Below are 23,540 nucleotides of genomic sequence, written 5' to 3'. Positions count from 1 at the left end.
TCACACACACACAGAGTGACAATAAGCTCAATTAACTGAGCTACCAACACACTGCACAGGAATGAAATAAACAACTTTATGTTCAAGGAGTTCGGTGCATGTAAATAATATTAAAAATATGTTTTGGGCAACGCATGGAAAAGTCATTGTATTGTACAACCCACTTGATATAGTTAATACACCACATAATATTTAACGATTCAATATTTAATCTTTGGTCTACAAATAATAACTACTGATAAATGGTAATATAAAAAAGGACCTCGAATTCCTTCATAATTTGATGGGTTTTGGAACTTCCAGGCATATTGGCTAGAATTTTCGAGACACAGATTGTCAGAAAAACGTAACACGCTGAGTGCTCCACCTGAAACAACAGGAAATACTGTTGCCTAGGTAGATAGATACATTGCAAAGAGCAACAAGTATCAATGTGGAGCTGAATCTGCAAAAGGGAAAGATTAATCTTGCAATTCAAATAATAATGTATTAATTATTATTATTATTATTTATTATTATGTCACAAAGGACCGTGAATTCCTTCATACTTCTATCATCCTCAGGATGTTGCTGTGAATTCAGAGACATGATTGTTTTCTGGAGCAGCCGTTGCAGTTTCAAAAGGAAATGCAGGCAGAAAATGAAGCAGGGAGGGTTGTGATGGGGCGCATGAAAGGAGAGGAGGCTTGTTTCTCTTGAGTTTTCTTTCCGTTGCTCTCGTGATCCTGATGGAGGAAGCGGAAGCTTAATTTGAGTTTCTCCCCACTCCCCTCCTTCTGTCGGCGGTGTGTGTCTTCACCAGGAGTGCTTCCACCAAACGAAGAGGGGCAGTGTGGTGGGGCTGAGAAACGTGGCTCTTCACTCCGCGCAGCTGCCAACTGGGAGCCCAGCTGCCCCCAGGGCTCTTGACTCCCCACCTCCTCCCTGGAGTGGGACCCGGCCACCTGGGCTTCTTGCCTGCCTGCTCCCAGCGAGGAGTGTCCCAGAAAAGTTTGTCTTTGTCCCCAACAGAAGCTGGCCCAGTCAAAGATATTATCTCACCCACCTACGCGTTTGCTCGCCATACTACCTGAGACAAGCGGAAAGAGACTCAAAGCAGAGAAAAGGGAACAAAGAAGTTGAATTCCTAGCTGAAAAATGGGCCCCTTTGTCAGCTAGAGGCAATCTCAGACGATTCTGGGACCTCTTGTGGCGATTGCTGGTTTTGAAAAAAGCCACGTGTTATTTAGACAATATTGCTTCCAGTATATCCACTGAAGCACATTTATGCTTCACGATTGCTGTGTATCCAAAGAGATTCATTCAATTCGGCACACAAGTGAATAGAGATGGGCAGCTGGAGTCAGCCAGTTCTCCCACATTCTCAAAGACTTTGGTTTTTAAAAAGGCCCCTTTTTTGTGTTTATAAGGGACAGGGCACAAAATGGCTAGATAATAAGCTATTGGGGTGAAAGTTCTGAGGTTTTTTTAATTTGCAGTGAAGACTGAATGGAGAATTGTGTCGAGAAGTTTCTTTCCCTGACTGAGGATGGAACCAAGGCAGCATCAACGAGACTCCTAACCAGTAGACCAAGGGTACTCGACAGGTGTACCACGGGCCAACTCTAGACAGCCAGAAATTTTTAATGGACCCTGAAATCTTTTTATTTACTTATTATTATGATTTTTTAAAATTATTTTCTCTGCAGTCTGGACCTTGATTATATCTCGACCAAGGAATTCAGACCTTGACAAAAAATAGTTGACTAACCCTGCAGTAGACTGTAAGGGGGGGCAATGTAGGGTTTTTTGGTTCAGCTCCTCTATGCTTTCTAAGGCTACTTTCTCTCCAGTTTAGGAAATGGTCCACTCCCCATTTCAGAGGGGACAAGAACAGAGAGTGAAGGAACCCCTATGCTCATAACCTGAGCTCAAGGAAAAGCTTTGAAACAAGCTCAAATTATGCTTTAGGTTCCTCCATCAGACTACCAAGAGCAACACAAAAAAGGAACAATCCTCCTCTGCTTTCATTTACCCCACCGCATCCCTCTCCGCTTCTTCTTCCGCCTACCTAGTGGCTTGTCCAGGGAAACCACTCCGCTGATTATAATTTTGACATAGAAAGCCAGGGAGGGGATGTGCTTCCACTTGATGTGAGCAGATAGCATTCTGACCCAGTGTCTATAATCAGGTTTCTCAGCTTTGGCTGGTCCCGGTTTGTTACCTCTGCGCAGGCAGGAAGCAGCCAAAGTGCTGACCCTCACATCACATGGGCTCTGGGATCATGATGTTTTGCACAGCACTGGCGAGTCCATGTTTCGTCTCTTTGTCCTCCTCAGTAAGCCGGACCCTTCCCCACAAATGGTTTCCTCTGATGCTGGAGGGATCGAAGTACCTGCAGGTTTCCTTCACTCAGCTTTATTTTCCTGCATTTCTTGTGTCTTGTATTGCTGTGCCAGGGAGCTGGCAGGGAAATGCCCATGGGAAAGTGAAGTCAAAGTGAGCTTTCTTGGTTTGGCGCTTTCCTGTGTTTTGTCTCCTGGTGAGAAGGGGAAACTGGAGGAGCTATCGTAGCATTTCTGACGGATATTTGAGGTAAAAAAGAAGCCATTGGTGTTCTTTGTGCTCCTGTTCTTCAAAGAGAAATGCTGAAATAGCTGACGCAGTGGCTACTGAGAAAGCTCAGCTAAACAGGCGAAAAGCTCGCCACGACTGGTTTTTGCAGTGTAGGTTATTACCACGTTCGCTTCAGGCATGAAAGGCCTCCGGGTCATCGGGCAGAAACAGTGTCTTGTTTTGCTTCTGATTATTTTTCTTTTCATTCCCTCCAAGTTGTTTATCAAGCTTTCTTCCTCATTATTTTTTCCTTTCATGAAACTTTAGGGTCGGAAGGTGGGGATTACCCTGAATTTTGAGGGAAGGAATAGACCATAAGTTTGGAGATTGCCAGCTACTTAACAAATATGAGCCTTGAAGAATCCCTACCCTTTGTCCTCTGCCTGCTGGTCTAGTGGTTAAAGTTTGGGGCTCTCACTGCCGTGGCCTGGGTTCAAGTCCCGGTCAGGGAAAAGTGACTTTACATCAAAACACCTTAATTGAGGGGGGAGGGATAGCTCAGTGGTTTGAGCATTGGCCTTCTAAACCCAGGGTTGTGAGCTCCATCCTTGAGGGGGCCATCTGGAGCAAAGATTGGGGATTGGTCCTGCTCTGAGCAGGGGGTTGAGACTAGATGACTTCCTCAGGTCCCTTCCAACCCTAATCTTCTACAATTTAGCTCCCAGAAAGCAGTTTCCCCTCTTTCATTTCTTTTAAGCTAACTACAAGCAGCCTCATGTCCCCTTTTCATGTCAGAAACGTCTATTGACTGATGATCACATTTCCCCTCCTTTCCTGTCTAGGCAGGGTCGTGGTGTGAGGAATGAGAAAAGAACAAATGGAAATTTCCAAGCCAGCCTTTTAACAGACAACTTCACATTTCCTTTGAAATAACACTGATTTCCTTTCAGAGTGGTAGTCGTGTTAGTCAGCAAAAACAATGAGGAGGACTTGTGGCACCTTGGAGACTAACAAATTTATTTGGGCGTAATCTTTCCTGGGCTAAAACCCACTTCATCACATGCATGGAGTGGAAAATACAGCAGGAAGAGATATATACAGAGTCCATGAAAAGATGGGGGTTGCCTTAAAATCATAGAAGATCAGGGTTGGAAGGGACCTCAGGAGGTCAGCTAGTCCAATCCACTGCTCAAGGCAGGACCAATCCCCAATTTTTGCCCCAGATCCCTAAATGGCCCCCTCAAGGATTGAACTCACAGAGAATTCTTTGAAATGGGCCACCCTGATTACCACTACAAAAAGTGATTTTTCCTCCTGCTGATAGTAGCCCATGACATGCTAATGAAGAAATAGCTGTGATTTAAAATCTCCACTCAGAAATGGTGAACAACAGCAGAACCCAAAGTAACTGAAGGAAGGGCAGATGATCACAGTTAGTTCATTGTTTAAGTCAATATTGTCTCAGATGTTCTGGGGAGAGAATTGCACGGTAAGTGATTTTGCATTTTTGCAGGACATCACACCCCCTGGGGAGAAGCTCCTCAAAGAAAATGTGGCCCCAGGAGTGTCAGAGAAGGGAATCACTGTTTGCCTTACGAGGTGTGTGAGGGAAACCTGCAGGGACTTAGATTCCTCCAGAGTCTGATGAAACCATTGGTGGGGAAAGTCTGGGGAAGCCGAGTAGGACAAGGAGAGGTAAAAAGGGCTTGCAGCTCTTGTGCAATCCCCATGCTCCCAGCAGAAGGGTCCAGGGGGTTCAGCACTTTGGCTGCTTGTTGAGGACACAGAATTCAGAAGATGGCGAAACTCAGAGCCCTGTTACATGGAGTCAGAATGCAACCAGCTCACACCAAGGGAGAGCAAACTCCCTCCCTTGCTCTCTATGCCAAAGTTCCTATCAGCTCAATGTCCTTCCCAGAAGAAGGCCCAGGTCGGCTGCTGAGAGGGTTGCAACGGGGTGAATGAAGGCAGAGGAGGATTGTTCCTCCTGGGTTTTCTTTGTGTTGCTCTGTGATCCTAGTGGAGGAAACTGACCCATCATTTGAGTTTGTTTCAGTGGCTTGGGTTGGGCTCCAGTTGTGACCCTGAGCACAGGGGTTGCTGCCCGCTCTGCTCTTAGCCGCTCAGGGAATGGACAAAGAAGCAGTTTCAGAAATTGGACAGAAAATAGCCTAAAAGTGTAGCACAGCTGAGAAGAACAGCATTATCCTCCTCTCCCTGGTGGTCTAGTGGTTAGGATTTGGCGCTCTCACCGCCACGGCCTGGGTTCAATTCCCAGTCAGGGAAAAGTGACTTTACAGCAAAACACCTTAATTTATTCTTCACTTGCAATTTTAACAAATTGATGGTTTTTCCCTGATTCCCCCATCTTCTACGAGACGTTGGCAAGGGCTTTGGAGACCATATCAAAATCAAAGCTTCCCACTGACTAGGAGCAGAATGTGGGCATGTTTCCACTGTGCACCTAGATGTCCACAAATAGACAGGTGCAAATTAGTCACAAAGAGCTCAGAAAAGATTTAGGGGATGACAATCTCACTCCCTACGTACTTACATGGGGAACAATACTCCAATCTAACAGACAAATGTATAATGTGAGCCAATGGCTGGAAGTGAAGCTAGACACATTCAGATTGGAAATAAGGCGTGCTTTCTGACAGGGAAGGGAATTAACCATTGAAAATCTTACCCAGAGTCCTGGTGGAGTCTCCATTCCTGGAAATTTTCAAATCAAAATTGGATCTATTTTTTTTTAAACAGATCTGTTCTAGTTGAAAAGGAATTCTTCGGGGGCAGGTGTCGGGCCCGTGCTAGACAGGAGGTCAGACTGGGTGTTTACGAAGACCCCTTGTGGTTTTAAAATATGGGAAACAAACCCTTAAATGACGAACGCTTTATTCTGTGAACCAAAAAGAAGTGCTTCCCCTGGCTCTTTTTCTCATTTTGTAAACAAGGGCTTGGAATTTCAACTCTCAGTGAAGCTTTGCCTTTAAACTGAATTAGGTGAATTTTCCAGCTCTTGGTCCTCTGAGTCTAAGGAAGAATCCCTGAAAAGCAGGTGAGGTTTCAGTTCAGAATTTCATAGGTTAATTTGATGCCATCCAAGAGTGAACACTTCGGTAGGGAACAAGTGAGAATTTGTTGACCGAGAAAAATTCCTGGTGAAAATTAGCAAAGCTGTGGATATTTTTAAACATTCCAGTGAATTTACACATGAAGATACAAACAGAGAGAGAAACACAGAGAGAGAAAGAGAAAATCACACACTGCACAGGCCCATGCAGGCATTAACAAAAATCAGACCCACACACAAATCCACACAGCACACAGAGAATCATAGAATAACAGATTCAGAGCAGGCTGCACATCAGGGACAGGAGGACAGTGAAGAAATTTGGCATCATGTGACCTCCAGAAGAAGAATGGGAAGCGTCCAGGAACCAGCAACGCCGGTACGGAGACCCTTTGTCATGGGGTTTGGGATATTTCTGGACCACGCTGCACTCAGAGGGACCTCCTCATCCCGTGCCAGCTGGAGAAAAGAAAAGGGTCCAGCCAACTCTCCTGTTACCAACTGGGAACCACCCATCCCCCAAACAGGGGGAAGCCTCTGGCTTTGATGGGTATTGAATATATGGCTAGTCTCTTTTATCAGCAAACATTTTTAACAGAGAGAAAGGAGGGAACAAATGATTCTCAAAGGAGAGGGAAAGATGATCATTGTTGCAGGGGGGTTCATTTCCCAACCAGGATGGAGAAGGACTCAGGGCGACAGGTTCCCCCCAAGGAAGGACAAGTTGCTGGGATTTACAGACATGGGGAACAGCCCCAAACCCAAGAGGATTTTTAATTGACATTTGATAATGACATTGTAAGAGGGAAACCTGAGATTTGAGATCAGTGTTCAGAAATGAAAGGGAAAGGGTGGAAATCTGAGGGATTTTGGATCCATTTATGCAAATTATAGAGAGGGAAGTGGAAAATGAGAGGGATTTTATAGCAGTTGTTGATAGGAGGTAAAAGCTGAGTGTATTTCCCACCACTATTTGGTCAATGAATAGAGCGGAAATGGGCAACGTTGGCAAACGTTTTAGATCCGTATTCAGGAATCTGAGAAAAGGTGTCAATCTGAGATTTTTGTCGTAATTTATAATTACAGAGACAGGGAAAGCTCTCAGGGGCATATTCAATTAGAAGTAGACAACTAGAGTAAAAGTGGGGCAAACGTTGAGGGTATTTTTTAGGAATCTTTGAGACCTACAGAGAAAACGTGTCACAAACTACACAACTGAGAACATGGGATAAACGCCAAGACCGGGGGGGCTTTTATGTGGCTATTAAAGAACTAGCTGGAAAAGGGGGACCGTTTGTGATATAAAATCCAGCCTGTCCAATACATAAACAGGGAGTGATGGTCCCCCTGTCCCACGGCCCCCGCTCACCTGGGCAACAGCGAGCCCTCTGAGGGGCTGACTGAAGGGGGCGGGGGGGGGAGCTGGAGGGCTCCCTGGGGGAGGGGAGGGGGCGGCAGTGGGGGATGGGCAGGTGGGGGGCAGAGAGTCACTTTCCTGCCCCCCAACCAGCGCTCCCCCCCACCGCGGGGTCTCCCACTCACCGGGGCGGGTCCCAGCTGGACAAAGCCCCCCCCCCCGGCCGGGCACGAGGGGGTTAATGACGGCCCCCCCCGCACAGACTCCGGAGGGGAGCCGCAGCTGCTCCTCCTACAGATCCGACAGGAGGCAGCACCCGGTCTGCTCCAGGCCCCGCCCCCAGTCTGCTCCAGGCTCCGCCCCCAGACTCTGCCCCTCCCCGTTCTGTTCCAGGCCCCGCCCCCGGGAGCTGCCTCGTGTCGGGTCTCTCGGAGGGGCAGCTGCGGCTCCCCTCCGGGGTCTGTGCTGGGGGGCCCGTCATTAACCCCCCGTGCCCGGCCGGGGGGGGCTTTCTCCAGCTGGGACCAGCCCCTCGCTCTGCCCGCCCCCGACCCGGTGAGTGGGAGACCCCGCGTGGGGGGGAGCGTTGGTGGGGGGGCAGAAAGTGACTCTCTGCCCCCGGCACGGCTGGGATTGGGGGGGGGCAGAGACTGGGGCGCGGCGGGCGGGGTCCCTTGGGGGGTGTTGGGGGGAGAAGCCGGAGTTGCGGGGGGTGGGGGTTGAACTGTCTCTGTGCAGCCAGGAAATTCCCGGGGGGGAAGTGGGGGGCGGCGGGGGAGTTAATTGGATCCCCTTCCCCCCCCCCGGGCACAAATGCCCCCCAGTTTTCCCCTTTTCCCTCCGGGTAGCTCCCACGTGGTTATAAACTCCCCCCCACCCCCCATTGATCCGCTCTCTCGTCTCCCCTGATCTCTCCCCCCCCGTCTCTCCCTCCTCCTCACATGTCCATTGAAACTCCCCTCCCGTGGCGGGGGCGGGATTTCCCTCCCCCCCGTTTTATCCGCAGCGATTTGTCCCGGTGTCGGTGGGAAGTTGGAGCCCGGAGCCATCCCCCAACCTGGCTGCCCCGGCGTGGGGGTGGGAGGAGACGCCGGGTCTCTGCCGGGGCGGGGAAGGGAGGGGACGTGTCCCCCATGAGGCTGCCCCCGATCTCGGCTTCCCAGTCCCACTTGCTGCCCCCCAACTGCAGCACCGTTGCCCCCAGCCCCCACCTGCCCCCCACCTGCCCATCCCCCACTACCGCTTCCTCCCCTCCCCCAGGGAGCCCTCCAGCTCCCCCCCCGCCCCCTCCAGTCAGCCCCTCAGAGGGCTCCCTGCTGCCCAGGTGAACGGGGGTGGGGGGGGGGGACGATCACTCTCTGTTTATGTATTGGACAGGCTGAATTTTATATGACAAACGGTCCCCCTTTTCCAGCTAGTTCTTTAATAGCCACATAAAATCCCCCCCTGTCTTGGCGTTTATCCCATGTTCTCAGTTGTGTAGTTTGTGACACGTTTTCTCTGTAGGTCTTGTTGCCGGCACCCAGTGCCGAGAGGCTGAACAACAGCTTGAGTTGGTTCGTTACCCGGTGTGCTGCACCCAATAATCACAACGGGGTGGAGAAGCAGAAAAGTTTATTTGAAGCTTCAAAAAGGAACAGGGAGATTTGAATCTCAAATCCTGTACAACAAAGCAGGAAGTTACACAGGCTTTTACACATCCTTTTTTTTAGCATACTTATTGAATAGTAAGCTGCTCCAAGTATCCATAGAGCCAGCCAATCCAGTTCCCAGCTAGTTCCCTGATTTTCTGTATTATTTGTTAAACTATATATACAGCTGCTTTATTTAGCATTGTTTTTTTATATTTTTTTTGTTTGGCCTTGCTTAGTTTTAGGCAGTTTGACTCTGCAACATACTGTTGCAGATTTTTAGCATAACTGCTGTGTGTGCCTCCAGGCGGGGGGGGGGGGGGGGGGGGGGCAAGGACACTTGGGCCTAGCGCGAGGGGGCTTCATTGACACTTGTGGTTTTTTATTTTTTGGAGTTACTTAGTGGCCGTGCCCCAGTGTTCCCAACAACTTCCCCCTTTGAGAATATTTAATAGCCTTGGCTTTGAGTTTTTTTATTTGGGTTATTTATTTTTTTATAATATGATTTTGTATAAGTATTTTGTGATAGCTTTGAAGAGAATGACTTATTAATTTTTGTAAAAGGGCTTTGATATATGATATTGCATAGCATAATATTAGTAATACAAGCAATATAGGAAAGAGAATTTTTAATAGCAGGCTAAATAAATTATTAAGCTAAGACGACAAACCTTAGCTTGAAAACAAGGTTTGCAATTAATTGTTTTTTGGGGCAATATAGGCAACCTGTGCTTTGGCTTGGGCATGGGCTTTAGCTTGTATTATTTTTTTATAGATTTTATAATTGTTATTATTTATATATATATAACATTGGAGCTTGATGAGGGCATAAATTTTTTTTTGGGATGCTAAGAGATAGTTTAAAGCCAACTTGTTTTGGAGGGAAAAGGTTTTGAGCTGTTGTATTTTTTTATTTAATATTTTTATTGTTGATTTTAAATTATTAATTGAGTTTTTTAATTTTAAGGTTATTTTTTAAGTATTATTTGTAGTTTTATAGTATAGTGGTTTATGCATGCCAGGGCTGGCCTGGTAAACAGTGGCGCTATTTTTAGTACAGAGCATTTTACTAGTTTTTTGGTTGTGAGGGGATTTTTTATATTGCTTTTTAATACTTTAGTTAGTTGCCGCAGGGTTTTTTTTTTGTGACTTAACAGAGGTGTTTTGGGCATTTTTAATTTTTTTTTGGGGCAGTGTGGCAGTTATGGAAAGATGAGGAACTTTATGAGCTATATAACAGCTACTTGTTTAGTTGGCTGGCAGCACTTTGTAAGCTTTTTGGCCACATATAGAATAGTGACCTTGTAGGGCCCAGTAAGGATTATTTTTTAAGGGGATTTTTGGGATATTTAAGGCTGCTTTTTTAAATAGTTTATATGCCCTTAGGGGGGCATTTTATTTTTTTGATTGGGTATAAGTGGGGGCATTTTTAATTGTGCTATTTAAATTATATTTGCTATAGGGACTATTATAAACCTATTATTGGCTTGCTATATTGGAGATATTAATTGGACGGCAAGTTACATTTTTAAACTTTTTTTTTGTGGTAAGATTATTTGTAAGTGTTTTTTTAAAAGGGGAGGAACTATTATATTTATATTGTTGGCTTTTTTTGTTGGTTTTTATTTAATATTTATTAGCTTACTGTGTAATAACACAGGAGCTTTTTTTTATAGGATGCTTATAGGGATTAGATTGGTTCTGGGTAAAACATAATATTTTTTTAGCGAGTACTGCAACTGAATACTCCTGGTCCTGATAGGTGGCTTGCTGTAAAGAGGTCTTGTTTCAGAACGGTGAGTTTGTTTTTTTTTGCTTTTTGGTGGTGGCTAATTTTGCTAGAGTCAAGGGCAGCATATTAAGGGGCATTCCCGTTTTGGGGGACAGTGGAGTTGGAGCACACACCCAGCAATCAGTCTGGTTTGTTAAATTAGTAACATGGTGCGCAAGCAAAACAAAGGAGTTATGCTCCCGATATGCACAGTTTGGAAATATCAATACAGAGAATAACAATGTTATTTAATTAATTATTATTAGAGTTTTTTTAACCCAGGGTCTCCAGTACCTGGGTGGGCCCATTTTAGCATTAAGGTGCCCGCTATTTGTGTTTTTTAAACAGTAGCTTTAGCCCGAGATTGTTACTAGATGAGGAGTTAGCAGGTTGGAAGGTCCACTGTCCTGCTGACGAGGGGGCAGGTACTGCCTTCAGACGAGAGTGATGGGTCCAGTTTTTGTGTCCCTTGATTTTTGCCGCTGTATGGGAAATCAGCAGGACGGTACAGGGTTTTTTTTACCTTTTTTGGAGAGGCTTGTCTTTCCAGGTGCGAGTAAGCACAGAGTTACCGGGCTGTAAGGAGTGGACGGGAGAGTCCACGGGGAGAGGCTGGGAATCCTTCGTATACCTGTGAAGAGACAAGAGAACAGCAGACAGGGAACACATATACTGTGACAAAAAATCATTACTCAACTTTTATTTCCCTGACAGAACCGGGGTGCCATGTATAGGCCATGCCCTTTTAAACATAATTTTAAAGTGACTGAGCCCTAATTTACTCTTTGGGAGAACGCGGATACGGAGTAGGACGAGGGGCAAAGCATCATGCCATTGCAGTGAGGCTTCTTGGCACATTTTGAGAGATGCCGTTTAAGGGTCTGATTGGTACGGTCCACGACACCACTGGCTTGCGGTCTCCAGGGCGTATGGAGTTTCCAGGGGATCTGTAAGGCATGTGAGATGCTTTGAATGATTTTTGACGTGAAGTGTGTCCCATTGTTAGATTCCATTTACAGGGGGAGTCTAAAGCGAGGAACGATCTCCTTAACAAACTTGAGGGCCACTGTCCTGGCAGTGCAGTTACGGCAGGGGAAGGCTTCTGGCCATCCGCTGAACCGATCCACTATAACAAGGAGATGTTTGAACCCTTGGGTCCGGGGAAAGTCAGTAAAGTCTATTTGCCACACTCGTCCAGGGCCCGGAGTGGGTTCTAGGGTAGCTGGTGGCACAGGATGTCCCGGTCGGGGGTTATTCTTTTGGCAGACTAAGCAGTCCGCTTGTACCTGGGCAGCCAGGGGTCGGAGTCTGGAAGTGATAAAATATTTTTTTATTAGTTGGATAAGTGCTTTTTTGCCAGCATGAGTGGTTTGATGTAGTTTCTGCAGCACCGGCCGGATCAGGCCCTTTGGTAAGAGGACCTTCCCTTCTGGGGAATGAAGCCATCCCTCCTTTTCCCGGAGATTGAGTTTGTCAGTTAGCTGTTTTTTTTTTTTCAGAGGACTGAGGGGTTGGAAGTTCCCCTACTGATGGGATAAGGGCATGCATATGGGTATTCTTAGTTTGAGGGGATGGCAGGGTGGCAGCATGCTTAGCCTTTTTATTTGCCCGGGCGTTATTTTTGGCCACATTTTGATTTTTTTTTTGATGGGCTTTACAGTGTACCACTGCTACTTTTGAGGGGAGTTGTACGGCTTCTAGGAGCCGGAGGATTTGGGGCCCATACTTGACTGGGGAGCCTTGGGCTGTCAGCATTCCCCTTTGCTTTTATAGGCCAGCATGAGCATGCAGCACACCAAAAGCATACTTTGAATTAGTAAAAATGTTGACCCGCTTTTTTTTTGACAGTTTAAGTGCACGAGTCAGGGCTATTAGTTTGGCAAGCTGGGCAGAGGTCCCAGCAGGCAAACCTTCAGCTTCCACAGTGTCATGGAGGGTCACAACAGCATAACCCGCCCTTCTTTGCCCATTTATTACAGTATTGCTACCATTAGTGTACCACTTATAATTTGCATTTGGGAGAGGTACATCCTTTAAATCCGGACGTCTGGAGTACTGGACATCTATGATTTTTAAACAGTCATGTTTTTGTTTCTTTGTTTTTGGCAAGAGGGTGGCTGGGTTAAGGGAGGGGCAAGGCTGTAAGGTGACTTCAGAGTTTTTTAACAGCTTAGCCTGGTGCCGAGCAATCCGAGCCTGGGTGAGCCAAAGCCCTTCCTTTGCATTCAATAAGGCTCGGACCATATGGGGAGTATAGATTTGCATAACCCCTCCCAATCTTAGCTTCTTGGCTTCCTTAAGCAATAGGGCAGTAGCTGCGACCGCCCGTAAACATGCCGGCCAACCCTTTGCAACCTGATTCAATTGCTTAGAAAAATAAGCCACAGGACGCTTCCATGCTCCTAACAGCTGTGTGAGTACTCCTAGGGCCACCCCCCTTTGTTCATGTACATACAACTGAAACGGCTTAGAGAAATTTGGCAGGCCCAGAGCCGGGGCTTCCATTAATTTTTTTTCTAGGATTTTAAATGCTCTGTTAGCCTTTGGGGTCCAATAGAAGGGGTCATGATTTGCTCCTTTTACACAGTCGTACAGGGGTTTAGCCCACAGTTCAAACTTTGGGATTCATATCCTGCAAAAGCCTGCCATACTCAGAAATGCCCTGAGCCGCTTACGATTACTTGGGGTAGGAACTTGACAGATAGCTTCCTTTTTTTGCTTGAAAGCTGACGCTCCCCTTGCCGTATGTGAAACCCGAGGTACCGTACCTCTGGGAGGGCAATTTGAGCCTTACTCCGTGCTACACGATATTTCCGGAGTCCAATAAAATTCAGGAGGCTCACGGTGGCTTTAAGGCAGGGTTTTTGGCCCACAGTGGCAATTAACAAATTATTTACATACTGCAGAAGGAGAGCCTCCTTATTATTTCACTCCTGTAGGTCCCTGGCCAGAGCCTGGCCAAAAAGGGTGGGAGAGTTTTTAAATTCCTGGGCCAACACTGTCCAGCAAAGTTGCTTTTTAACCTTTTTTTGGTCCTCCCACTCGAAGGAGAAGATCTCCTGTGATGGGGTGGCAACTGGGATGGTAAAGAAAGCATCTTTCAGATCAAGGACTGAAAAATGGGTATACTGTCCCCCTATAGAAGCCAATAAGGTGTACGGGTTAGGGACAAGAGGGTGCAGAGTCTTAAGCCGTTTATTGACTGCCCTTAGGTCCTGTACCAGCCGATACGTGCCATCAGGCTTCTGTACGGGTAGAATGGGAGTGTTCCAGGCTGACTGACATTCCCGGAGAATACCATACATTAGGAATTGCTTTATAGTTTTATGTGAACCTTTTTTGGCTTCCCTTTTGATTGGATACTGTTTTACTTGCACTGGGCTTTTTTCTGGTATGAGCTGAATAGTAATAGGGGTCTGGTGGGTGGCTTTTCCTGGAATCCCTGATGTCCACACGAGGGGGTACACCTGGTCTTCCCACGGACTTCATTCTGGGGCTTGCATGGCTGAGGGCTCAACTGCAAGGGTCATGATTCAGGCATTCTCAGGGGGTAAGGTAAGGGTTATTTCGTCCTCAGTAAAATGCAGGGTGGCACCGAGGCGACAAAGTAGATCCCGTCCCAGCAGAGGTGTTGGACACTCAGGGAGGTATACCAGCTTGTGGGATATAGGCCTGTCTCCCAAAGCACATTCCGCTGGGGCATACACTGGGCACTTGGTGTCCCTGCCTGTGGCTCCCACCACAGTAAGGGAATCTGCTACTGGCAACTGAAGAGGCTGATTTACGGCAGTTCGGGCCGCTTCAGAGTCCACTAAAAAATTTATTTCTGAGCTTTTTACCCGCATCTTTACTCGGGGTTCCGGGGGTAGGGTGGTCCGTCTCCCCTGACACCCCTATTCCTGCTCCATTATTGCCATCATGGGGCACCTCCCTTTTTTTTTTTTTTTGGGCACTTATTTTTTTAGTGTTCCTCCTGTTGACACAGGGCACACTGGTTGTGACCCAGTCGTCTCTCCTGCAGGCCCGGACGGTCGCGTCCACGGCCCCTTCCTCCCCGGCCACTTTTTTTAGTGCCGGCCTGTACCGCTGTTACCATTAATTTTACTTGCTTTTTTTTGTTTGTTTGTTTTTTTTAGACTATAAGCTTGGTTTGCAGTTTTTAAAATTTGTGCCATGGTTATACCTATTAAATTTTTTTTTTTGTAACTTTTTTTTAATATTAGGGGCTGCTTTGCTTGTAAAAATTTCCTTAATAATTGATTTAGTTGCCTGATTATCGGGGTCTGCATTAGTGTTCTGTCGAAAGGTGTCCCGAATACGCTGTAGAAAGGCCCCTGGGCTTTCTTTTAAATCCTGCATTACTTCATATGGCTTTGCCCAATGATTATGTCGGACAGCCGAGTGACGGAGTCCATGTAAAAGCAACTCCTTATAGGAGGTAAGGCGGGTTATATTCCCATGATTATTTGGATTCCACCTGGGGTCTGCTCGGGGGACTTGTGCATCCGGGTCAGGGACATTAATACGATCCCGGTCGTACCGTCTCTGCGCTTCCTCCCTTGCCTTGGACACAACCTGTTGTCTTTCAACCTCAGACAATAGGGTTCGCAGGAGGACGTTACAATCATCCCAGTCCGGCTTGTGACTACTGAGGCACCCCTCAAAGACTGATATAAACCTGCTTGGGTTGGTGGAAAACTCTCCTGCCTGTGCTTTGAAAGCAGCCAAATCCAGGGGATTAAAGGGCACATGAGTATAAACCTGCATAGTTGTGGCAGGACGCCTGTCTGATCCAGACCGGGCGACTTTAGTTTCGGTGATTAAGGGGTATAGGCCAACCATTGGGGACTTACAAGGTGTGGGTGTAGGGGCCGAAGGGGACACCGGCTCTGCCATTACAGTGGGGGTGGGGGTCTGGGGACTAACATTAGCTGCTACCGAACCAGTCGGAGTCAGATTACAGTGCTGTAAAATATCTGGTCGAGTACATAAAGTCAGAAACAAATGCGCATACATATGTTCATTCCATTTTTTTGTTTTTTGACAGAACAGGAGTAACTGAAGGATCGTGTTGTAATTAATTGACCCTCCTGATGGCCACCACTCCTGGTCCTCTAGTTGATATTGAGGCCAGTCAACTGTACAGAATTGTTTTAATTGGCTTTTAGTTATCGGATCCGCACCAAATACCTTCCAGTTTGCTAGAATGCACTCTAGGGGCGTACACCGTGCCCTAACCTCTGAGCTCTGTCCCTGTCCCATACCTACAGGGTAACTCTGGGCGTCCCCAGGTTCCAACAGAGCATATAATCCGGATTTCAAAAGGTTCCTACCTTATCCAAGGGACCGGTTCTTCACCGTGGCCTGCAGCTGCTCCTCCCCCACGTCTAAGGGACCGGTTCTTCACCGCCGTCCACAACTGCTTCTCCACTATATGAGTGCGTTGCACCGTTGTGCCCTCCGGGGTCGATCAAATCGCGTCTCCTCCGAGGCCCCCGATGAACTCACCGGTGCGCGCTGGGCGTCGGTTCTCGCCGCAATCCTCGACCTCCAGGAGGGGTCCGGGCAAGGCTAAATTGCAGCCTCGAGCCCACCCAGGGACACCAAAAGCTGTTGCCGGCACCCAGTGCCGAGAGACTGAACGACAGCTTGAGTTGGTTCGTTACCCGGCGTGCTGCACCCAAAAATTACAACGGAGTAAAAAAGTAAAAAAGTTTATTTAAAGGTTCAAAAAAGTACAGGAAAATTTGAATCTCAAATCCTGTACAACAAAGCAGGAAATTACACAGGCTTTTACACATTCTTTTTTTTAGCATACTTATTCAATAGTAAGCTGCTCCAAGTATCCATATAGCCAGCCAATCCAGTTCCCAGCTAATTCCCTAATTTTCTATATTATTTATTAAACTATATATAAAGCTGCTTTATTTAGCATTGTTTTTTTATATTTTTTTTGTTTGGCCTTGCTTAGTTTTAGGCAGTTTAACTCTGCAACATACTGTTGCAGATTTTTAGCATCACTGCTGTGTATGCCTCCAAGCGGGGGTGGGGCAAGGACACTTGGGCCTAGCACGCAAAGCTGCTGCAAGTGCCTCCAGGCAGGAGGGGGGCCAAGGACACCGGGGCCTAGCGCGAGGGGGCTTCATTAACACTTGTGGTTTTTTATTTTTTTGAGTTACTTAGTGGCCATGCCCCAGTGTTCCCAACAGTCTCAAAGATTCATAAAAAAGTTTGCCCCACTTTTACTCTAGTTATCTACTTCTAATTGAATATGCCCCTGAGAGCTTTCCCTGTCTCTGTAATTATAAATTACGACGAAAATCTCAGATTTACACCTTTCCTCAGATTCGTGAATATGGATCTAAAACGTTTGCCAATGTTGCCCATTTCCGCTCTATTCATTGACCAAATAGTGGTGGGAAATACACTCAGCTTTTACCTCTGTGACGAAGTGGGACTGTTCTTAATGTTTCCTCTGAATAGTGTGGGGGTGCCTCAGTTTCCCCTATGAAGTTCTTAAGTATCTAGGGGGTGGGATAAGGGTGTATGATCATTGCAGAGCCCTAGAGGGCATGTGTGTGCAGGAGTGTGGACACAGAGAATGGCCAACACCCTGTTTCCTGGCCACTGATGGCCTGGGCCCTTCCCCCCTGCAAGGTGAGAGCTAAAGGGTTGGAGAACAAAGGAATCAGGTGACCTCCTGGCCCGGGAAAGGAACAAAGCCCAGAGGAGGAGGGGTGGAGGGAGTTTCAGTTTGGGGCTGGCTGGGACATGGAGTGAAGGGCAGACGTGGCTGTCTGGCTCACTGCCCCCTCCCCCCCAAAATGGCCCCAGCTGAGGGGTCCTGTTCTCTGCACCTGCAAGCTCTGTTTTAGACCATGTTCCTGTCATGTAATAAACCTCTGTTTTACTGGCTGGCTGAGAGTCCCGTCTGACTGCGGAGTTGGGGTGCAGGACCCTCTGGCTTCCCCAGGAGCCCTGCCTGAGCGGACTCGCTGTGGGAAGCGCACGGAGGGGCAGAGGAGGCTGAATGGTCCGAGGTCAGACCCAGGAAGGTGGAAGCTGTGTGAGCTGTGTGTCCTGCAGACAGGCTGCTCCCAGAAAGGCGACTGCCCCAGAGTCCTGCCCGGCTTCATGGGGAGCAGTTCCAGAGCATCGCCCAGGGACTCCGTGACAACCTCCTATCAACAACTGCTATAAAATCCCTCTCATTTTCCACTTTCCTCTCTATAATTTGCATAAATGGATCCAAAATCCCTCAGATTTCCACTCTTTCTCTTTCATTTCTGAACACTGATCTCAAATGTCAGGTTTCCCTCTTACGATGTCATTATCAAATGTCAATTAAAAATCCTCTCGAGTTTGGGGCTGTTCCCCATGTCTCTAAATCCTAGCAACTTGTCCTTCCTTGGGGGGAACCTGTCGCCCTGAGCCTTCTCCATCCTGGTTGGGAAATTAACTCCCCTGCAACAATGAACATCTTTCCCTCTCCTTTGAGAACCATTTGTTCCCTGCTTTCTCTCTGTTAAAAATGTTTGCTGATAAAAGAGACTAGCCATATATTCAATACCCATCAAATCCAGGGTCCTCCCCCTGTTTGGGGCATGGGTGGTTCCCAATTGGTAACAGGAGAGTTGGCTGGACCTTTTTCTTTTCTCCAGCTGGCACGGGATGAGGAGGTCCCTCTGAGTGCAGCCTGGTCCAGAAATATCCCAAACCCCATGACAAAGGGTCTCCGTGAAGGGGGGCTTCCCGCAGTGCAAAGCTGTAGCCAACTCTGGGGTGGATCCATGGTGGCCATTATTTGCTCGTGACAGAGTATGGAAATGTCTTACTTATTTTGGCCCTCCATGGCTTCCCTTCTCCTGTTAAAGAGGCGTCCCCCCGGGCTCCCTCTGCCTGTGTGACTGGCCAGCAGGGGGTGGTGATAACTTTCTGTCCACTTGTCAGACACTGTGAGGGAACACTGTTGCTGGGGGGGTGCATGTCTGTGTGGGGAGATTGCAGTGGGAGCTGAAGGGGCATTGTGGTAGGGGGAGGCCTAGTCAGGTTGGTGGGTTATGGAGGGTTTGGGGTTTCGGGGGGTAGTTCTGATGTGCCCAGCCCTAAGGCTATGGGTCCTGGAGGTGGGTATTGCTGGGGGCCTGTTGGCTGCAGACCAGTGGGGGTGGGGGTCTCTTGGCAGGTGGGGCAGGGGATTAGACGCTGCCTGGTGCTGTGCCAGGGGCTCTGTCTGGGATTGCCCAGCTGGCTCCTGGGACCATTGCCATGCCCAGTGCACAGCGCTGTGGTGGGGCGGTCCCTGGCGCAGAGTGAGGGGTCCTCCTGTAAAGCGTCAGCGGGTCCTGCTGGCCGGAGGAGGGGGTCCCAGGCAAATGGCCTGGCAGATCCTGGTGGAGGGCAGGTGGGGGTCTGTAGCCAGACAGCCAGCCCCCCCCACGCCCTCAGACCAGCATTGCTGGAAACACAGGAGGAAGCCGGAACAGGGCACTTAACATATATTCCAGCACAGCCTTTGAAGCTGTGAAAAGCACAGGTGTGCTGATACAATGTGCCTCTGGGAACAGATACAAGGATTAAGCTCACAGCAGGCAGAGGCCCTGTGACAGACATGGCTCTTCGCCCCTACTAAATAGCGTGATGCACACACACCAACATCCTAGGTGGGAAAATATTTACCCTGATAAAAGAAATGTCCAGTAGTTGACACTTATTGTTTCTCTCCCTTGCAAGTGTAAACTACTCTTGCGAAAGCTGGTGTCACCCAGACAGACCAGCCTCAATTTGGCATAAGAAAGGAGAAAGAGAATAAAGGAGTACAGAGGTATAAGTAGGGGACCTACAGCACCATGATTTTGGAGTGCTTTTCACTATCTATCTGCTGGTCAGATAAGTGACAGCCTCCCAAGGCTTCTGCAGCTAAGAGGGTCCCTAAGCCTTGTCCCTTATTCGTCTTTCTGCGGAATTGAGTGACCGATCCTGGCTTGGCACCGCTGGAATCGAGAGATGCAAGGAGGGTAAGAAGCACCCACACCTGATCTCCTATCTTTAGTGTACACATATTTTGAAATAGAGCTCTATACTTTGTTTTCTTTCTTTGGGATTGTGGCTTCAGTTTTGTAACTTGTTTGTGTGTGGAACATCTCTACATTTAAATAAGTAGGCACTAGCAATTTTGTAACCACATGATTAGAATCTAGCTTTATAAATTTTGGTAACCATTTGTGCATAAGCCTGACTTGTTTTCTCTGGTTTACTGTAAAGCAGCCGACACAATGAAAGAACCTCAGCCGTTTTGGCTCTAAAGCCTGGCCATGAGGTGAGAGTACTAAGAGCCTAGCGTTGAGTTGTGCCGCCTCCACGGGGCAAACTCTTGGGGCACCTGTCAGTCAATCCTGGCTGCCCGCTGCGAAGGAGCTCTGAGCTCTAGCAGTTAAAGTCACGGGTGGTTAGGACCTTGGGGCATCCGTCAGCCTAGCCCGGGCTGCCCGCCGTGAAGGGACAGTGAGTTCTAGCAGTTAAAGTCACGGATGGTATAAACGGGCATAGCTGGCACCTCACCAAACATCCTTGGCCGTCGGCTAACAGTCGTGTGGCGAGCAAACGAGCAAATGAGTGAAGAGCCCCGTTTCTCAGCCCCCCAACACTGCCCCTCTTCATTCGGTGGAAGCACTCCTGGTGAAGACACATTCCGCCGACAGAAGGAGAGGAGTGGGGATAAACTCAAATTAAGCTTCCGCTTCCTCCATCAGGATCACGAGAGCAACGGAAAGAAAACTCAAGAGGAACAAGCCTCCTCTCCTTTCATGCGCCCCATCACAACCCTCCCTGCTTCGTTTTTTGCCTGAATTTCCTTTTGAAACTGCAACGGCTGCTCCAGAAAACAATCATGTCTCTGAATTCACAGCAACATCCTGAGGATGATAAAAGTATGAAGGAATTCATGGTCCTTTGTGACATAATAAAATAAAATAATAATAAATAATTAATAATAATTAATACATTATTATTTGTATTGCAAGATTAATCTTTCTGTTTTGCAGATTCAGCTCTACATTGATTCTTGTTGCTCTTTGCAATGTATCTGTCTATCTAGGCAACAGTATTTGCTGTTGTTTCAGGTGGAGCACTCAGCGTGTTATGTTTTTCTGACAATCTGTGTCTCGAAAATTCTAGCCAATATGCCTGGAACTTCCAAGAACCGTCAAATTATGAAGGAATTCCAGGTCCTTTTTTATATTACCATTTATCAGTAGTTATTATCTGTAGAGCAAAGATTAATCTTTCATTTGTTTAGATCCAGCTCTACGCTGATTCTTGTTGCTATTTGCCATGTATCTATAGCTATCTAGCTATAAAGGGAACCAGTTTTTGCTCTTGTTTCTTTCTATTTGTACACTGCAACTTTACAGCCCAAGCCGCATGATCCTGATTAATGTGACACTGGCCAGCCGTGGTTGATTCATTGCACTGTAGACGTATCCTAACGTTATGTCTGCACAGCGATTAAAACACCCACCTTCCGCCGTTCGCCACGAGTTTTCAAAGATAATGGCCAATGGCTCTGCGATCACAGCCGCCAGTTCCTTTAGCACTCTCGGATGCAACTCGTCCGGCCCCATGGACTTGTGCACGTCCAGCTTTTCTAAATAGTCCCGAACCACCTCTTTCTCCACAGAGGGCTGGTCTCCTCCTCCCCATGCTGTGCTGCCCAGTGCAATAGTCTGGGAGCTGACCTTGTTTATGAAGACAGAGGCAAAAAAAGCATTGTGTACATTAGCTTTTTCCACCTCCTCTCTCACTAGGTTGCCTCCCTCATTCAGTAAGGATTTTCATTCTCAGACACGGTGCACAAAGCACGACTCAACCCTCGGCGTAAACTGAGTGAGCCGCCCACAGATTCTGGCAGCCCCAATGAGCCACTTGGTGTGAGAGCTTGGACCTGCCCTTGTCCAAGAGGGAGGGGGTCATCTGCGAGGGGACTGCACCACTGACCTATCAGCCCTTCACACCCAAACTTTCAGTCACTCTATTATCAGTGCCTCTGAGTGTAATTTAAACAACAAGAACGGCTACACTGGTCTAGACCAAAGGTCCATCTAACTCTGTTATTTGTCTTCTGATAGCAGCCATTACCAGGTGCCTCAAAAGCCACTCCTGGGAGTTGAACCCAGGATCTCCTGTTTAGAAGACAGGTGCTTTAAACCAGCTAATGCATGGTGCTTTCCTCTGGCTAACGTATGGTGTCTGCCCATACCTGACTCCCTGCCAACCTGCACTGGGCCCTGACAAGCGTTTCTTGTGTTTCGATTCTGTAAAGCAGAGAAGCGGGTGAAGTTTTACTCCCAAGGTGTGTGTGTGATTCTTTGGACAGGTCTATCTTACAAAATTAAGTCAGTAACAACATTACTTTGGGGTGTTAAAAATTTTACCTTCCCTGAGCAATGCAGTTATATCAGCCTAATTCCGGTGTAGATAGCACTGGGTTAACAGGAGGACTTCTTCCCACCCCACTCTGCCCCTTCGGCTGACGCCTGCTGGTCCACGTTTCACTCGCTCCTCTCTCCCCGAGGCCTCCTTGCCGGCTGCTCATTCCTCTCCGCCCCCTACCCCAAGGTCTGCCCGCCACCCACACCTCTCTGACCCCTCCCCTGAGACCCACCATGGCCGCCGTTCCCACCTCTCAGCCCCACCCATGAGACCCACCCAGCCTGCCACCCGTGCCTCTCCGTCCTGCCCTGCCCACCACTTGCACCTCTGTGCCCCTCCCCTGAGGCCCACCCTGCCCCCCTCTTTCTTCATGCTGCTGTTGTTATTCCATGACACATTAAAGATGGAATGAAAAGCTGAGTTTCCTCCAGGGTGAGGAAAGGAAGGAGACAACAACCCCCTGACAAACCTCTGTGCCCCACAGAAAACCTGCCCCCTGCTATTACAGTCACTGATGTACTGGGGATATGACGGGAAAGGGACTGTCTGAATTATCGAGGCAGGAATTTTACAACAATCTACAGCAACATCACTGGCCACAAACACACTCTCCTCATGCTCCAGCCAGAAGGGAAAAGAGCAGGAATTCTTGTTGAGCCCTGGGCACACTTACACAACAGCACAGCAGTGAGTGTGTTGTGGATGCTGGTCTGAGGAAACAATTGGAAACGATCACTCAGTGAGAACAGAACTAGAGTGTCGTGAGAGCGCTCTATAAAGCAAGTAGTTGTGGCTGAGTGGTTAAGGTGATGGACTCGAAATACCTTGGGGGGGTCTCCCTGGGCAGGTTTGAATCCTGCCAACTACGGAGGAAGTTGTGGCTCTTTAGTTTCAGTGCCTGAGCATCCTTGGCCCCAGTGGGAGCCAGGCTACGTCTCTACACGACAGAGTTATGCTGCTTTAGTTAAAGCGTTTTAATTAAGCCGCTGTTGCATGTCCACACTAGGCTGCTTGTGTCACCGGAGCGCATCCAGGCTAGCAGCTCTTGGATCGCCACAGAGAGCAGTGCATTGTGGGATGCTATGCCGCTGTGCAACTGGCCGCAGGGTGCTTTGGGAAGGGTTTGCAGTGCCTCGTGGGCAGCCACACGAGGCAGGTTTCTCTGTCCCATTGTTCCATGGGCATCCGACTCGATTGCCAGCTGCTTTTCAGCTGCCGTGGGCGTGGTGGGCAGAGAGTGTGTGTGTGTTGGGGACAGACAGTGTGTGTGTTCGGGGAGCGTGTGTGTTGTGGAAGAGTGAGTGTGTTGGCACGCTGTCCCTAAGTTCAGACAGCTGCTGGAAGCAACCAGTCCTGAGTCAGGGGGAGGGGGACACCCCAGTCCTGAGTCAGGGAGAGCGGGACACCCCAGTCCTGAGTCAGGGGGAGCGGGATAACCCAGTCCTGAGTCAGGGAGAGCGGGACACCCCAGTCCTGAGTCAGGGGGAGGGGGGATACCCCAGTCCTGAGTCAGGGAGAGCGGGACACCCCAGTCCTGAGTCAGGGAGAGCGGGACAGCCCCGACATCAGCCCCCACTTCCCGCACTGGCTCAGCACCGCCCAGCAGTCTCTGTCACATACACACACTCACACACACTGCTGCCTGCCTGGCTGTGTGTCAGGGTGCAGGACGAGGGGGGTTTAGAGGGCCATGGGCCCAGCACTTTTTAGCAGCCCTAAGAACGGACGACGGAGGGGGGAACA

General features: G+C 48.3%; 1 protein-coding gene and 1 non-coding gene across 2 annotated transcripts in view; both read left to right on the top strand.

Moving 5' to 3' along the window:
* Nucleotides 1–23,540, top strand: part of LOC144258246 (uncharacterized) — a 640,730-nt gene that overhangs the window by 502,877 nt on the left and 114,313 nt on the right. The window lies entirely within an intron of this gene.
* On the top strand, nt 4,750–4,821 carry TRNAE-CUC (transfer RNA glutamic acid (anticodon CUC)). The gene has a single exon. It is a non-coding gene; the product is annotated as a tRNA-Glu (tRNA).

The sequence above is a fragment of the Eretmochelys imbricata genome, chromosome 28 (genome assembly GCF_965152235.1).
Source record: "Eretmochelys imbricata isolate rEreImb1 chromosome 28, rEreImb1.hap1, whole genome shotgun sequence".
NCBI classification, from domain to species: Eukaryota; Metazoa; Chordata; order Testudines; family Cheloniidae; genus Eretmochelys; species Eretmochelys imbricata.
This window is presented reverse-complemented; position numbering and strand designations above follow the sequence as displayed.